Below are 17821 nucleotides of genomic sequence, written 5' to 3' on the forward strand. Positions count from 1 at the left end.
ACAGCCTGCCCGGGCCGCGGGCGGCGGGGGCTGCAGCCTCGACATGCCCGCCAAGATCCGCCCCCGACGCGAGCCCATTCTGGGCGGGTGCCCAGGCAGCCAGTGCAAGCCCTGGGCCAGGCCGGCCTCTTGCTCGCTGACTCGCCAATGAGTTTGAATTTAATGAGGCTCCTGAAATACAACTGCATTATTCCCCCGGGACCCGCCTGGCCTGGAGCCGCGTGTTGCCGGCTGGGGGTCTGGGTTGTTCGCGGGGTCTTCTTCGGTGCCCAGCCCCTTGCCCCTGAGCCAGCGCCTGCTCCGCCAGGGGTCCGTCCAGAGCGGCAGCTCCCCGCTTTCCTTGTACCTGTGTGTAAACGTGGATGGCCGGCCCCAACCCGGTGCCCCCAGTGAATGGGGAGCAAGTCGGGGCTGGGGCCGCGCAGCCCCTTGGAGGCAGGGGCTCTGCCAGCCTGCAAGCGAAAAGCCACACTCGCCCCCATTTTTTCTCCTTTGAAGGAGAACCCGTTTTTTTAAGGTCGCTGATCCATTTTTAAAGTTGGTTCGTGACCCTTTCGTATATTCTTGCGACCCCCTTTGGGTCGCGACCCATGGGTAGTGAAACGCTGATCTAGAAGAACGCGGTTTTCTTTAGGGGGGCTGTGTCCACTGAGTAAGGAGGTGTTTAACAAAGAGAGAGGGGACAGCATGGTCACTAGCCCAAGCGGTGCAGGAATCCTTTTCAAATTCACACCTGTCCCCCATGCACTTACGCAGCCTGCGCAGCTTCTGCTCTAACTCAAGGTATATTTGGCTTGGAAGTCTCATGTAAGTGCTGGGGTTTCCTTAGCAGCGGTGGGAGCTGCCGTAACGGCAGTACCGGACCCTGGAGTCCTACATTTGCGTAAAGCACGTGCAGGAGCAGTGTGACGTGACTCGATTATGGAGACGGAGCAGATCAGGCTCCGTTCCCATTTGCCTCTCGGCCCCTCTGCTGGGGCTGCCAGGGAAGGTGCCAGTTCGAGTGGTGCGAATGCTTGCAAGAGCAGCCTCACGTTACAGAAGCGACTTCAGCCATCTGCTGGTAACAGCTTTTAATCATTTCTGGCTTAGTTTGGATTTAAAGTAGGGGCCCTAAAATACAAATGCTTTGTGTTTCATCCAGGGTTTGAGTTATGGAGGAGCTCGGTGGGGGGGCTGAGGCCCCCTGTAAGAGACGAGAGCCCCCCTGTAAGATTTGAAAATCGTAACCTGGGGGTCTCCAGTTTTATTAGGGCATTGCGATGGGTAGTCGAATTTTTTTTGCAGAACCCCCCACAAGAGTCAAAACGTAATTCGAACCCTGGTTTCATCCATCATCAACTTAAGCCAGAGCCTTTGATGGTGTCGACATGCAACCCCTGGACACCCGTCTACCAACCTGACCGCACAGTGCATATGTGGAGCAGCACAGTACCATGAGCTCATCAGGTGTGTCATCGCCTCCTAGCAGAGGGGTCAAATGGGGGATATTAGATTCCTCCCACTGTGGTACCCAGAGTGACGAGGAAGGCACACAGGAAAGGCCAGACCATCCTCTTGCTTGCTGAGACTCCAATGAATTTGAATTTAACGAGGCTCCTGAAATACAATTGCATCCCTCTGGTTTAGTGCATTTCTGCTGGTGCTGGAAGTTTCTGCGGAGAAGGTAGCATCAAGGGTTTAGCTGTTCTGTTGGAAACAGCGAGCATCGAGTAAATGGAAAAATCGCTTTCTCTAACTTCTCCAGTAATGTGAGCTGAGCCCACGCTGATGTGAGGGACAGCACTCAATCAATCACCCAGAGAGCCCAGTAAACAACAGGGAGCTATCATTCAATGCTGCACGTAAGTATTCAGACTATAACACAACAATAGCTCCAGCAACCCTCCGAGTATAACAGGCACATATGTGTACCCTTCTCTCACATCAAACCCCACTGTCGCTCAGGCATCTGCTGCATGACAGGTCTCATAACATGCATGCAGGCAAACACGTAAACCCATACTCACAGGCCACCTCCTGCACACGTGACCTGCCACACTCACAATGCATGCTCGTACGCACCAACTTCACAGACTTAGAGAATAGAACTGTGTACACAATTACCACAAAATACAAATATGTACAATACACGCAAACACTTTCCCTTGATGCTTACATATGCACCAGAACTGTGGTGAAACCTGAAGTACCCCTTAATTCATAAGGCTTGCAATATACATATATGGGAGGGGGAAAAAAACCCCTTTTCCAACCATTTAAGCTGATGTGAGTGCTGCCCCACAGTCCAGCAACCTCTTAAGCATCTCAGAGTGCATGTTCTACAATCTGCACAGGCAGACATTAAAACTCCAGTCATAAACCCCGATCCATATACACAACAAGATTATACGCAGAAACTCTTCCATCCTTAAAACACTCACCAGTATAAGGAATGCACCAGCTCACAGGAAGAGCTCCATTTCACAGCAGCTTTTAAGATCTCAAAATCTGTTTGTGCTCTGCGCTGGAAGGAAAACAAACCCTTTGCAATGTGCTCATGTGAACTGATCTGTGTGTGTTCTGCTGCCTAATAATGAGGGGGCGACTGGTCTGAGCCCTATGCTCTGCAGAATATTTCAGTCCCCACCACTTCAGATCAGGCACTTGAACTTCAGTACTTGGCATCCTAGAGCAGCACCCCAACCTCCCAGCTAACTCTTCTCTTCCTGTCAAAACCATCGCTTCAATAAAACAGTTCACTTTGCCAAAATGACCAGTGTTAAGCTTAGTAACACTGACTATACCTTATGCGCACACACATCTGAATAGTATCCCAATCTGCATTAACAAAATACATGCATACACACAGGAAGTAATAGTAGTGGGCTGCAGTTTTCATTAACACACGCACGCACCACACATAGGTAGTGCACTTTGTTGCAATCTTTATTGCACATGCACACACATGCACACACACAAAAAATGGAGGTATTAGTATTGTATCACAGTGTTCGTTAGGACGTGTGTACACAGAGCAGGAAAAGGATTGCCAGTGGATCTAAAGCCATTCTTTGCTATGAAATCTCCTTGAGGGCTGGAGATAGGGAGGAGGGACCTTAGGGCTTCTGAGTAGTGACATCTGCCACCTCTACCGATGCCCCCTTCCTTCAAAGCCATCTCTCCCAGCTTATCCACCATCATGACTGGCCTCTGTGCTGAAATCTAAGCAGCTGGCCATTGGGTGTGCTTATGCTTATGGCTTCTTTTTGAAATTCTGACTGCTCTTCTATGCAGAATAAAGCTACCCAGGCAATCTTCCCTGCTCAGGTGCTCATTACCAAAGCGTTAAATAACGTCAAGCAGCCTCTCTCAGGCTTTGTAAATTTTATCTGGGGGACATTCAACTTCCATGAGCTCTATTATTGCCTGCTTGCCTGAAAGACTTCTAAGCTTGTTTCCAGACAGCAAGCCATACAGATGAGAGGACTGGGAAATGCACGGAGCTCCTACTGAACAACGTAGGCACCATGGGAGTCAGACATGGAGAGGGGCATGTGTGCGTGTATGTGTGTGCGTGTGTGTGTGCGTGCATGCACGGAGCCTGCCTCCCTGGAGGGTACATGCGGCTACAAGTGTTTGCATGAATGCGTGTGCGTGCCTGCCTGTTGGAGAGAGGCGTTTGGAGAGGAGAGTGATGGTCCGCATGAGTGAGTGCGAGATTGTGGGAGTGTGAAAGGAGCGGGCTCCTGTCTGCGGGTTGGATTCTGCTCGTGGCTTTGCTAGCGTCAATCTGGAGTAATCCCACAGAAGTCAGTAGATTGGCTCTGGGTTTACCTGGGCCCTGGGAGTTCAGCACTGTGCTGTTTGAACAGCTTTATCCATCTGCCAGTCAAAGAAGCGGTGCTTACTCTCACTTATGACTGCAAGCCATGATTCAGAGCCAGGGGAAATGGGAAGGAATGAGGCTGTTTGAATAAAGCGGTGAGCTTAATCGAGAGGAGATGAGGTCATGGAGAAGAGCAGGGAGTCACCTCCATAATCAAGTCACGAAAAAGCCCACAAGCATGGACAGGTTTTGCTTCCAACGTGGCCAACAAAGTATCCCGGGGTCCTTCGTAAGCGGGTCCAGCACCCACCAGGCTGCACGTCTATATGTTTTAGCTTTGACCTGGTGGGACCCTATCTAGCCGCATGGGGGAAGCACGGTCTGCATGGCTCGCCCAAGCCTCAAAGAGCCTGCTGGGTTTCGCAGTAATGGTGGGCCAAAAGCTGGGACAGTGGTTGCACCCTGAATGTCTCTCTGCTAGGAACTGCACCCACCCCTTTCCCTGTAGGCCACTGAACAGCCCTCAGGCAGGAACAAGTGCCCTATACCAGTACTGCAGCACAGGACTGGATTCCCATCCCCATCCCTCTTCATTCAGGCAGCAATAGCAGTCACCGCACTAGAAACAGAGGCGATGCCTTCCCCATTGAGCACAGAGCTGACAGCCCAGAGCCAGCCAGGCTGCTTCCATACTAGGATAACATTTCCCTCATATCTTTCATAAAAGCCAGATGGCACTATCTGAAGGGCAGCGAGCTTGCAGCCGCCAGCCACAGCTGCTGAAGCGATGCGTGACACCGGCCTCTGCAGCAGCCCCAGAGCCAGCCCCAGTGCTCAGACAGAACTTGGATGCTAGCTTGTCCTCTCCTGGGAGGCCCCAATGCCAAGGAGCAGTAGCAGCAGGAGTGGGGTCGCTCCTGTTCAAACACCATCTGCAGCCAGGGTGGATGACCTGAACAACTCTCTGAAGCTCTTGTACTGCCAACCAGTAAGATCCTTTACTGAAAAAAAAAGGAAGCCCCACATCCTGGAGTTCCTGGGACAAGGGACACCCTGGGAAAAGTGCGTCAGAAGAACTAGAAATGGAACCGGAGAGAAAAGGCGAAGTGTGCTGCAAAATCCAGCTGAGTATAAGGCCTTTTCCTTGCAGTTAAGTCACTTTAATGGCTTTACACACATTGTTTGTTTAAAAGGCCTTCACTGTGATGTTTAATGGAGTTTCACCAGTGCTTCCCAAAGGCTCCGAGATTCCATTAGTATCCCACGGCTGGCATCCTAACCAAACAAGTCCCCCCCGCCCCAGCGTGTTTTCTCAAAGCACAGCGTGCTGGAGCGGGTAGAGCTACCAGGCTGCCTGGGCTTCCTTTGCCCCTGGAGTCTCGCAGTCCCAGGAAGGTAATGAATATGCATGGCATAAACACTAGCGTTAAGTACTGCGCAATTTGGCCCAAACTGTATTTTAGAGAAGAAGAACCGAGTGGGAGTGAGTGAGAATTTTTCACTCCTGAGTTCTGGGAACATCTGAATAGCATTTTCCTGAGCCATAACTGGGGGTTTTAAAATGCAAATCAGGCTCGGGCTTCTGAAAGGCACTGTAAAAATAAAAAGACGTGTGCAGCAAAGCTTTATTGTTTCCTCACAAACTCCCTGTTCACAGAGCTGGGGTATTCCAGCAAGCAGCATGGAGACTGGGCACGTGGGAAGGGGCCCTGTCCTCTGCCACTGCCACACTGGGGCAACTCCGTCTCTGCTTCAGTTTCCCCATCTATATAAAATGCAGTGGAGGGGTTAAACACACTTGCTTTCCTTTGCATATTACGCAGCTTAGACGTTCTAGGTCATTACAAGCTGAAAACCAACAGAGCAGCTGCATCAGCAGTTTGAGCAGATGCTAGCAGACAATGAAAATACTCGCTATGGTTTTGACTCATCTTCCTCTGCCCTGTGCGGCTTGACTGTTGGCTCCAACCCACTCCTGTTCCTCCCTCATTGCCTATTATAATGTAACACACTGGTTAAGTTCAGGGCAGGGGAAAGTGTGGGTGCTTGCTATCATGGGCCATTTGTCTTCTGTTACCTCCAAAGCAGTGGTTTGCAGGCTTTTTTCATTCGCAGATCCCTAAAAAATGTCAAATGGAGGTGCGGACCCCATTGGAAATGTCAAACGGAGGTGTGGATCCCTTTGAATTGTAAGTATGGATAGTCGCATATATTTGCTTGATCAAAGTCATCTTAGACATAGTCTGCGGACCCCCAGAAGTCCATGGGCCACAGGTTGAAAACAACTGCTCTAGAGATCCATCTTTATCCCGTGGCAAAGGGTGCTCTCTAGAGGGAAGGGAGGGGAACCCAGTCCCAGAATATATCTCTGTACTAGCCCAGTGGTTTTCCACCTGTAGTCTGCAGAAATTTTGAAATATCTAAAGGGGTCTGTACCTCCATTCAAAATTTTTTAGGGGTCCCCAAATAAAAAAAGGTTGAAAACCACTGCAATAGCCCACAGACTGAAGCAGCATAGCTTTGTTAGTGCAGTTCTGAGCTCACACTGGGAAGCTCGGCACTTCAGAAGCTGCACTACTTCCAGCTCAGGGACTAATACAGACAGAGTGGGTTCAGCTTGTCTCCTAGTGGTGACTCTGTGGCCCAGTGTGGCACTACTTTGTGTCATGCGGACATGGCCTCAGCTGGCTTCTCAGTCCTATGATTCCCACACCTGTCCTGCCAGGGCTGCATCCTTCTCTCATCCTGTCTAGCAGGTCACTTCCATTGTTTGCAATGAGGCTATCAGTAAAGCGCTGGATAGCCAGGTATGAGTCTGACCCTTGGAAACCAGATGGAGAATTCTTCACCAAGCTTTTTTTCCCCTCCCAGAGTCTGCTATCAAGCTCTCAACTGGTGCTGCCTTTGCCTCATTACCTACCAGGGACAGATGTGAGCCGGAGACTCAGAGGCAAAGCGCTCCCTGCCCCATTACCAGTCCCTGGAGCCACCCAGTCACCCCAGAGGGAGAGCTGTTTGCTGAACCCCTCAACCACAGTTTCTCCAACAGCTGCCTGACCACGTGTGGCTGGAACCTTGGATCATCTCAGTCAGCATGCACCACAGGGCGAAATATTGCAAGCCCCCTGGAAAGTATTTCCTGATGAATTATAGACACTCCAGTAAGCTGACTTTGCCCCCTTGTGTTGCATACATGCAGGGGTTTTATGCCTTCTCAAGTCAGGGCATCACAAAAACCCCCCAGCTCTATTCTGCTTTTTTCATAATGCAAAGCACCATGGAATCACATCACAATGAGCCGTAAACACCATACAAAAGCTGCAAGCCAGCTGTCTCTCTCCACATTTCACGGTCTTCATAGAGCCTGCCATCCCACATCCTGTTCATTCAGTGACACCAGCAAATCACACTCACCATGGCCCCTCTTCTATGACTGGCACCTTGCAGACATTACAGGCCAGAAATTTTAAACCGGGGCTCTGAAGTGAGGATTCCAAATGTTTTAACCAGTGAAAGATGAGTAGTGAGAATTAGAATTAATGTGTCCTCAGTACTTTATCAAATCAGCCCTAAAGCAGAGGTAGTTGCCTTGATATGATGGAGGGACAGCTCATGGGAAAGGTATTATTCTCCCATGGAAGTTTTAGATTCCTCCGCAGAGATTCACAATCCTGAAAAATTATGTCTGAAAAACAAAATGTTCCAGAAATATTTCAGCTTGGAGGCATTCGTTTTTAACAAAGTATTGCAATATTCCATCAAAAGGAGGAGGAAAAACAGAAGAAAGGAGAAAAATGTTTTACTAAAAAAACCTCAGTCTTTGCTCAAAAAAAAGTTTAAATGGAAATATTTCGACTATCCATAAGAGGAGTCAACCTTGACGCTCCCAGACCTGAAAATACTATGACTTCCTAGAATCATAGATAATGAGGGTTGGATGGGACCTCAGGAGGTCATCTAGTCCAGCCCCCTGCTCAAAGCAGGACCAGCCCCAACTAGATCATCCCAGCCAAGGTTTTTTTAGCCGGGTTTCAAAAACTTCCAAGGATGGAGAGTCCACAGCTTTTCTGGGTACCCTGTTCCAATGCTTTACTACCCTGTTCATGAGAAAATTTTCCCTAATATCTAACCTAAATGTCTTGTCGCAACTTGAGACCACTGATTTGTGTTCTGTCATCTGCCACCACTGAGGACATGTTATCTCCGTCTTCTTTGAAACCCCTGTTCAGGTAGCTGAAGGTCACTATTAAATCCCTCCTCCATCTTCTCTTCTCCAGACTAAGTAAGCCCAGTTCCCTTAACCTCTCCTCGTAAGTCATGTGCTCCAGCCCCCTAACTACTTCCAAGATGTCCTGGCTCCTATTCAGCACAGTATACAGTAAGTATGTGCTTAAAGTCTCATTGAAACCAATGGGACTTCAATATATCAATAAAGCTTTGCAGAATGAGGGCCTCGTGCTGCCTCAAGTCAATGAAATGGCCCCTTTTGACTTCAGTGGGCTGTGCGTCAAGCACTAACTCAGCCCCATGGCCCATCCTGTTTGCTTTATGGCACCATCCTATAAAGTGCAATATAGCAAGGCTGACATTTACTGAAGGAAAGTGTCCATATGTGCAGGAAGGCCCAGCCAACGGGACTAGAATCCTTAAAGTGGGGAAGGTGCTCTCTTGGGGTTTCCCGGTCTCTGGCTCCAGTAATGAAAGGTTTTGTGTTTCATTTTCAAGGAAGGAAGGAAGGAAACTGAGTGAACACATTTAGCCTGATTTAAGCATCTTAATGGCCTGATCCACAAGGAAGGTGCTTTAATACCTGCTGTCCTTCACTTAAAAGTCCTTAAATGATGCAACTGTACTCTTCCCTGCAACCCTTTTCCCCTTGGTTATTCAGAAGTGACGACAGGGAGGCATTAGTTACACAGGGCAGCAGTCGGCAGGGGTCTAAAGGAGCACGGAAGAAGCCAGAGCAGTGGAGTTGTCCAAGAATGGGGGCAGGAGCAGAGGGCCCGGGGCTGGGGTGGAGGAGAAGGTGCAGTTAGCCACAAGGTGGTAAAGCAGAGCAGAAACAGATAAGGGAGAGGCAGGCAAGTGTTGGGGAACGAGACCAGGAGAGAGCAGTGGTGGAGCTGTGAACTGGGGAGGAAGCAGGAGAGGCAGGACGAAGAGAACCAGGTGGGGACTGAGGAGAAACACCAGCCACACCGCCTCCAGGTGCAAGAGCTGCACCAACCATCACTGAGAAGTAACAGCTCCCTGCAGGCTGATGAGATTCGGTGCCCTGGGATAAGAGAAGGTGCATACCAGCTGGTAGGCAAGGCACCAGGTCTGATGGCAATGGGGAAGGCCGGTGACCGTGGCAGGGCAGAAGCTGAAACCTGTCAGCTGCATGTGGAAGGTCAGACCCACAGGGCTAAAGAGGTGCCTTCACTGAACCACGCCTGCATGTCCTCAGCTGTGTTCACACACAAACACTCACTCTTTGCACTATTAATAACCTGCCTTGAGACTTGTCCACACACAGAACTACCGCCGTTCCACGCGAGCTGTGAGTTTCACCAGTCCACAATGCAGGATGGATGCTCCTGGTTTAGCACAAGCCAGGCTCGCTTTGGTTTGGTTTGTGCCCGCTGGAGCAGGTATAAGATGAAACAGCCCCCTGGAGGGTTTGTGCCAGTTGAACAAAGCTGACTGAACCAAACTGGTGCAAACTGGTGTATAGCCAAGGGCTGGATCTGCAAGTGCCCACTGCGCTAAACTACACTAGTTTGGGGAACTGGGGACCTCACACAAAACGGCCTACCATGTGAGTCTGCACAGGCCCCTTCAAACACTTCTAACTTAGTCACCAAGCAGCTTCCTCTCGAACTCGGATTGCACTCGCTCCCTCAGCAAGGGCGATAAAACAAGCCAAGCTTGACATTTCCAGCCTCAGCCTGCTCTGAGTGATGGGAGCACAAACACTGCAATCGGAACATATGGAAAAAGGGTTTCTTTCCCCCCACCACTTGCATAACTCAAAACCGGCAGAACCAATTTGGCTCAGCCTTTCCGACAGGACCTCACCTCTCCTCTGAGACAGAGTGTGGAAAATTCCAGCCACTATATGACTGTCTGTGAAGTTTGAGGGGGGAGAAGGGGGTGTTGAGTGATGGAGCTGACAAAAAACCACGTCCAAAGAGCAATTTGCTAGTGATTGCTGTCTGCAGATGCTATCACACACAGGGATGGGAATGGGCGACACAGAGCCCCCACTTACACCTGGGCTGCTCAGTTAACTTTAATAGAAGGGAGGGTAAAACTGAGCTAGCTCTATGTTCTTTGGTATTAGCTGCTCAGGAGAGGGGCTGAGGGGGGCAGGTCTTCACTGCACTGCATCTTGTGTCCATCGCTGCTATTCAAAAGAACCCAGCATGCCAGGTGCCCAGGGAAACACCATGTATCTGGGCCCAAGAAGGCAGTTCTCCTTAAGTGGTCCCCGGGATAACTGTATTTCTGGCGTGGTTTAGTACCCACCGAAGTGTTGGGGCTTAAAGCCCACTTTATGGAAACGGGAGGCTTCTCTCTAGCTTGCTCCTGCAGCCGTATGGCTGAGGGCAGGCGAAACTTGGGGGCATCTGATCCCCAGGCCTTCGGGCTTGGACCTTCATATGGGATGCCTGCCAAAAGACTTTGGGAATATGTGAAGCCCCTGGTGAGGGTGGAGGATGTTTGTCGGTTGTAGGGCCACTTATGGTTCTGGACTGACTCACGGATTTGGCTAATTTGGCTTGGAACACAAAAAAATTGTTTAAAAAAAAAAATAGCCAGGTGCCAATTGGATGCAGAGCCTGGGAAAACTGGCCATGCCTTCTTTGGGAGATCCATTCCCACCTCCCCTTCTATGTTTGCAGAGCATCTATTGCATTTTGGGGAATTACCCAAAAATGCAACAGTGACCCTAAAACAAGGGTCAGCTGCTATGGCTGGCTTGCAGCCCAGCTGCCGTTAGCCTACTCTCCCATCTCTCTCTTGCATGCACACCCGGCAGTCTTCACTTACATTGCTACAAAATTCTGCAGATACATGTGGCAAATGACAGTGTAGAAGGACAAATCTGGTGACGATGGCAAGTGAAAAAAGAAAACAGGGAGGGGAGGAGAAAGGAAAAGAACAGGAATGCCCAGGTGCTCCTGCCAGTCGTAGTTTGTCAACCCCAGTCTCTAGCACACATCATCATAGTCCTGATTTTCAGAGGCGCTGAGTGCAAATCCAGATAGAGTGAAGGGGAACTGCTTGGGTTCAGGCCCTTTGAAAATCAGGCCCAGAAGAACTTCTGCAAATGATGGCTCCCATGAGAGGCACTGCAGTCACAGTGCACAGACAGAAGAGGGTTTCAGCTTGTCTATCCTGCCCAAGTGCCCATCCAAATGCACTTGCTTGTGCTTTTTGGCTGCTTTATCCTTTTGGGAGGATTGCCACTGGAAAGCACATGGGTCAAATCCTCTGTTGGGGTAATTCAACCCACTTCCACTGACTCCTGCAGAATTAGACCAGTCTACAGCAACACAGGGCATGACTCACTCTATACGGAGGCACGGAGCATAGTGGGGAAGTTGATGTGGTAACCATGTGGCTCATAAACCTTTTGTCCCTGCTCTGAGCTACTCTGGCAGTGTTATCATAGACATGGCTATTTATACATCGGGATGCTAAGCAGCTAAATGTTCCTTTCATCTCAGTGTCCTTCCACCTCGCCAAGAAAAGCAGCCTGCCTCAGATGATGAAACAGAATAACAGCCGGCGCTGTTTCCTTCCTCAGAGCAAGCAGGAAGCACGAGCCAAACCTTCTGATTAGTCACAGCCAAGCTTTGGGGTTTGTGTGGTGCAAATGTTTCTATTCCAAAGGCAGCTCAAGCCCTGACTCAAAGGGCTGAAGTGGGAGAAGGAACTAAGGAGACCTTGCTGGTTGTCTACCAACAAGCAAGGAGGAGAGGGGCTGGGGGACTAGTCAGGGATGCACTTAAGTATCTGGGGTCTTAAGATGGGGACAGCATGGCAGGCCTGTCTTTTGTTGGTATCTCAGAAAAGAAGTGGAGCTTTCTGAATAGAGAGATGATGTGCTGTGTGTATATGACATTCCCCCAGTCACCTAGGCAGTGTAGGGACAGGTAGTGCACAAATGCCATGGATAAGGTGTGCCCTAGATGAAGACAGATGTACAGGCAGACGGATGGAGGGAGAGAAGAATGATCGGATGATATACAGGCAGTCCTCAGACTTACGGCACAATTGCTTCCTGAGAACGGCATCTTTAGCCGAAACGTTGCAACTCGGAACCGATTTTCCCATAGGAAACAATGTTATAAATGGGGGATTGGTTTCTGAACCAAAGCCCGATACCCTATTTTCACCAAAAATAACCCATAATTTTGTACTCAATAAATTATAGATGAGTAATATAGCTATATTAATGTATTTATATTGTAAATAGCAATCATATTGATTTGGAAGGACTTCTTTGAGGTGACTTGGCTGGACTTTTTGAAGGGTTCTTGGCTGGCGTCTTCTCAGAAGTCTCGGCTGCAGGTTTTTCTGGAGTCTTGTCTGCTTTCTTAAAGAAAGTGTCCAAGGACGTTTGGACAGGAGATGGGCGATGCAGAGAACTTGTTCGCTGGCATGGCGTGGTGTCAGATCAAGCATTGTAAAGTCGAAAGTGACATCAGAAAGTTGAAACAGGGTGTCAATTTAGAAACGCTGTAAGTGCGAAACGTCGCAACTCAAAATGTTGTAAGTCAAGGACTACCTGTACTCTGATACTCTGCCCCTTGCCTGACACACCTGTGGGCCAGTTTCTGTGGAGCAGTTTTAGCTCTGCATGTGTTTGCTTCCCTTTGTTCGTTGTCTTGCCCTGGCCAGCGGAAAGCAGAGCCACAATAACTGTACAGGTGGCAGCACACGGGGCATTCAGTGGCCCTGTGGAAGAGCGATGCTATCCGTGGAAACGGAGATTACTCCCTAAAACCCCAGGAGAGTTTTGCAAGCCCCAAAACTTAACCCCCAAGTTGCGGAGGCTACTCTGCTCCACAAGGCAGCCTGGACCTTTCGCCGCACCCTTGAGTAAAGCTTTGTCTCCTTCCAACCAGAAGGCTAAAGTGGCCTGCTTTCTACATGGGGAGACAGTGGTCATTATGCAAATGTGGCCCAGGGAGCCTCCCTCCGACAGATGGCCAAGCAGCCAGGATCGCCAGAGCTTGTGGGTAGCATGGATGTCTTTATCTTTATCATGGCTTCAGATGAAAGCAGTGAGACTGCCCACTGGCAGCCTGGCCACTTAATTTATTCATAATAACTTCCCTCTTTATTTTGCACTTGCATCTCATCAGGGAGCCAGTCTGAGTCCCCATCCTCCTGTAGCAGTTCAGAGAACCCTGCTCCAAACCACGGTGCAAACTCTTCCCCCAGGGCCCTGCCAGAAGCACTGTGCCCCCAGGAGCCGTGCTCACGCACAGCTTGCAGAAGCTCCTTGGCTGCACGCGGGAAGTCCTTGTGCTGCGAGGGGAGGGAAAGGAACCTCTCCTCTCCGTAGGGCTTCCCACAGCGAGGCTGACAGGTCTGTCAGACATGAGATGTCACCTCCTGATCTCATATCTGGGACCTTGCTGTCAATAGTTGACTGACAGATCACCCACTGGCTCTCCAGGATGGAGAGATGACAGGGAGGAGCAAGGAGGAGAGAAGAGGAGGGGGAGAGAAGGAAGCAGCGAGGGAGCCAGTTGCAGGGGAACAAGGGAAGACGCCAGGAGTGAAAGTGCAGCGGGAATCTAGTACTCAGATGCTGCAGGGAGGGATGTACCAAACAGACAGAAGTGATATAGCTGCAGGAGCCCGGTTCCCATCTCAGGTGAACCTCTAGAGCAACTTTATTTAAAAGAGAAAGGAAAAGGAAATCAAATGCACTAGGAAGCACAGAAGCTGGCTGTTAAAAGCCCAGCAAGCTCAGGAATGCTGAGGAGGCCATTAGACTCCAAGGCTGGGGCTGCTGGCAGGCCAGAGAAGGCAGGAAGAGGAGATGGCATGAATGGGGGGGGTGTTTGTCCAAGCACCATGAATAATGGGGAGCTGCCAGGCCTAATGTGCTTCGCACTGCCTGTGAAACCTCAGTGCGGAGTGCCATCCATTTCACCGGTGAGCTGCGCTCTCTCAGGTGCCGTTTGCATTTGATGAATGCCACTGTGACACATAAATTAAACCCAGGGAAAGTGAGCTTTATTAGAAGCTGAAAACCAGGGCCCATCGCTCCTCAGACTACTTCAGAAAGGAGTCAGGCTCAGGATACATGCCAGACCTCCCTACAGCATAGGGGGAAGCACTGCCAGCCCCAGCAGATGCCCCCCGCAGCCTCATGTACACTGTTTGGATCCACTGCAGAGGCTGGGAGCTCACCTGAGGGCCTGGTGCAGGCAGCTTCTGCCTTTCTGGGCAGTCCCAAATGGCCCCACACACTAACCAGGTATCGGGGTGCTTTCTGCTGGGCTTGAAACCTCCTGCTATTGCAAGGTAACAGAGAATCAACCAGATGCCCTGAAGCTGCCCATGTCATTATCCCCATTTCACAGGTGTGAGGACTGAAGCCCATGAAGATGCAGAGGTAGTGATCCAGTGGTGGAGGGAAGCTAAGAAGCTGACTGCTTTTCCTTATACCGGTGATTTTCAACTATGGTGCCATGGCACCCTGGGGTGCCTTGAAATCCTTGCAAGGGTGCTGCAGGGCACCACACAACATTAGCACTGTTAGGCGTGCAAACACGATCCACTAGATAAACTCAGAAATGTCAAACAGGAATCCATAGTGTTAAAAGTATTCCAACCTTTTGTGGTCTTTCTGTGTGCTTTGCTACAGAGAAATTGCTCTGGTAGTTTTCTGCAGTCTAAAACTGAGTTGGCATGTTCCAAAGGATGCCTTGCATCTACTGATGGGTACCTGGTGTCGAAAAAGGTTGAGAACCACTGCCTTACACTCACAACCCTGCTTCCTTCTACCTTCTGCAGATTCCCATGCACATCAACCGCACTGGCTCAGATCTCCTGGAAATACTGGTTCCTGGTTGAGTCCATGGACCTATTAACAAACTCCTGCCATCAGAGAGGGGCAAGAACCAAGGGCTTCTTATATGAAAGAGGGGGTCTTTGGAGACTTCCATGGCCACAGCATACTGGCCATGGCTAAGAGACAGAGTCGAATGGATGCACAGAAGGATATGAGTGGATATAGCAAGAGGTGGTGTCTCCTCAGTGGAAGCAGGGACTTGACTCTACTCTGATCATGCCTAAATCTGGGACTGGCACTGGCCTATCCATTACTTTCTGTTCCACACAGTTTTGAAACTCAAAACCTTCCCATGACTCTTGAGTGGCTTTTACAGAGGATCTCCCTCCCTTCCCCCCACCTTGCTTCTAATGAACCACACAGCAAGATATGGAATTAGCAGAATCCAAGTTATTAATTGTCTACAACAATTAGCCAGGACGCCTGGGCCTTTAGGCACCTTGGTTTACGTGGGGGAGCCAATTAGAGCTTCATACATATTCATACTCCTTAATCTACATGCTGAGAACATGGTTTCCCAGCCCTTGAGCCTGTCCCGAGCCTGCCCCGAGCCAGGAAGGATGGGAAGTTTCCTTTCCTTTCACGTTCCTTTGAAAACAAATATTTGAAGTAGCCATGATTGAGGCAGTGAAACAGCAGGGCTGATACCTCACAGCAGCAGGGGCTGGCCTGCTCCGGGGATCCCCATATCTGGGCAGCAGGGCCCGAGCCGAGCCCCATTCCTGCACCGGCCCCATTCCCTGCAACATGGGAGGAGAGGGAGAGAATCTGCCCCCTGCAGTCACTTGCCCCTGTTCTTCTGCAGCCTCTTGCTTAGCTAGTGTAAATCAGCAGAGCTGCAGGTATTTCCATGGATTTATCCTGATTTACACCATTGTAGAACCAAGCCCCAGATGTGCAGAACTATCCCTAATGATAATGGTCTGAGAAACAAGACCTGCAAGCCCAAGATGGGCTGATCCCAGAGCTGAAGGACGACCCTGCACTTCAACTGCTGCTCTTGCAAGCTGCCCTTCTCAGACTGTGCCGGTGTCCCTGAGCCAGTCCGGATCCTACCCTCAAGACAGCACAGGGTGTAGAGCCTTCCTTATTCTGTTCCTCAGCTTTCACCGGTGTCCCCCAGTCTAGTCTCCAATATCTTCTCTGAAGAGACATTGCTCAGCCCCGATGGCCCAGGGGAGCTCCCTTCAGAGACAAGCATCTACTCCTGCCCCTGGACAAGCAGGTCTGGAAATGCCTACTGCAGGCTTTGTGGACCTCACTTGTCAGAGGAGCAGGTGGGCCCTGGGGGTGCTCTGCCCTCTGCACTAATCGCCTGAAACATGAAACAGCTGTGCAGTGTTTACCCAGGTAAAGCAGGAAGTTAAAAGCAAGACATACTCCCACCAGGCTCGCTGCCAATTAAGAGCTTATCCCGGCACCGTTTGCTTTGGTGTCTTCTGCTGTTGACATAGCTGTAAGATTTCCTGTTTATAGACCCAAATCCAGCCCAGGTGACATTTTAGAAAGGTTAAGCCCAACTTTAAGCCTGCCATGTGGCTACTTTGCAGCAAGCTGGCTGGCACGAAGCTGCCAGAAGGTATCTGTGAACTGAGGCTGTGTCATCCTTCACACCTGTGTACAGTGGTTGTCAAATGCTCCGGCAGCTGCACGGCAAAGTTTTCCCCTCACCTTGCACAGCTGTACATGACAGCTTGAAGCACAAGGCAACAGAGAAACAGGACTAACAGCTTCACTTCTGCCTCTGACCATTAGCAGAGCATTGGTGTCAGCCGTTACAAAGCTGCTGTGCTCCGCCCCAAAAGTGGCTGCTTTCCAGAGGGGATGAAGTGTGCCCTGAAACCCATCTGTAGTCTGCAAAACATTTTGGGGATGAAAGATGCTATAGAAATGTAAGATGCTATTAAGGATTCTATTCTTAGATGAGCTAAATAACAGATCTTCCTCTTTCTAAATCTGCAGCCTAATGAGGAGAAAAATGGAAAGTTCCCTTGTCAACATTGAATTGTTTATAGAAAGGTTTTCACACAGTCTGAAAGATCTGAAGAGACTGGTTTCCTTGTATTCTTGTCCTGCCAAAATCCCGCAATCCAAATTTACAACAAAAAAAAGGAGTCTTAATTGGAGTTAAATGATGAGAGAGCTCCAAAATGCAGAGCATGAATCACATTTTGTGATGAGCAAAATATGCCAATCAGGCTAGTTTGATCCTTTCCAAGTTATAATCAGGGGCGTTTTTACCATTAGGATCAGCTTGTTTTCTTAACTCTGCAAGAACAAGCCGTTTTTCCATCTTCTTCTCCACTGAAAGCTGAGCTGGGGGCTTTTCTTCCTCTTCTGAGAGGAAATGAAATGAAGGAAGAGTTCTGAGATAAGCTGAACCTGCCAACTGCTTTCCATTCAACCAAAATAAGGAAATGAGCTTTCCTGTTTTTGAATTAAAAGAAAACAAATCTGAACAAAACAATAAAGGCAGCATCTAAAAGATCTCCAGGTACTCACAGTTTAAAGGCTCACTGGCCTGCTTGGAACTGGTTAAAGGACCCAGGTCAGAGGTGATGCAAACCATGGAGTGCATTGGCCCTCAGGAAGCAAAGGGAAGCCAATGTATTTTACTCCCCAGTGAGGAGAGAGGCAGGACTGTCTCAGAAAAAGTGACCGCAGGAAGGCAAGATAAAGCAGCCACTGTGTCAACTTGGCAGAAAGTAGACAGCATGAGTCCATGTGTTACCCTCTACCACCAGCACCCAACCTCCTCCCCCAGGAGGTGCCAGGAGCAGGGAGGCAAACCCTCCCACAGTCGCCTCCCCTGGGCTCTCCCCTAGCCAGTCTTGTTGCCCCTTCCCTGAGCACCTGTGGGGGAGAGAAACCAGTTAACTCCTTGGTCAGAGACAGACATTACACATAAACCAGTTTAAGTGATCAGAAAC

General features: G+C 49.8%; 1 protein-coding gene across 2 annotated transcripts in view; it reads right to left on the reverse strand.

The window, feature by feature from the left end:
• DISP3 (dispatched RND transporter family member 3) overlaps window positions 1-17609 on the reverse strand; it is a 59798-nt gene extending 42189 nt beyond the window's left edge. The window contains exon 1 of one of the 2 annotated variants that reach the window (XM_019541340.1): window positions 17394-17609. The gene's annotated coding sequence lies outside the window, so the exon portion shown is untranslated. The remainder of the gene's footprint in view (window positions 1-17393) is intronic. The other variant, XM_019541339.1, reaches the window with a different exon arrangement.
• Between the last annotated feature and the right edge of the window lie 212 nt (window positions 17610-17821).

This window comes from Crocodylus porosus, unplaced genomic scaffold (assembly GCF_001723895.1).
Source record: "Crocodylus porosus isolate Cpor-Errol unplaced genomic scaffold, CroPor_comp1, whole genome shotgun sequence".
Taxonomy (NCBI): domain Eukaryota; kingdom Metazoa; phylum Chordata; order Crocodylia; family Crocodylidae; genus Crocodylus; species Crocodylus porosus.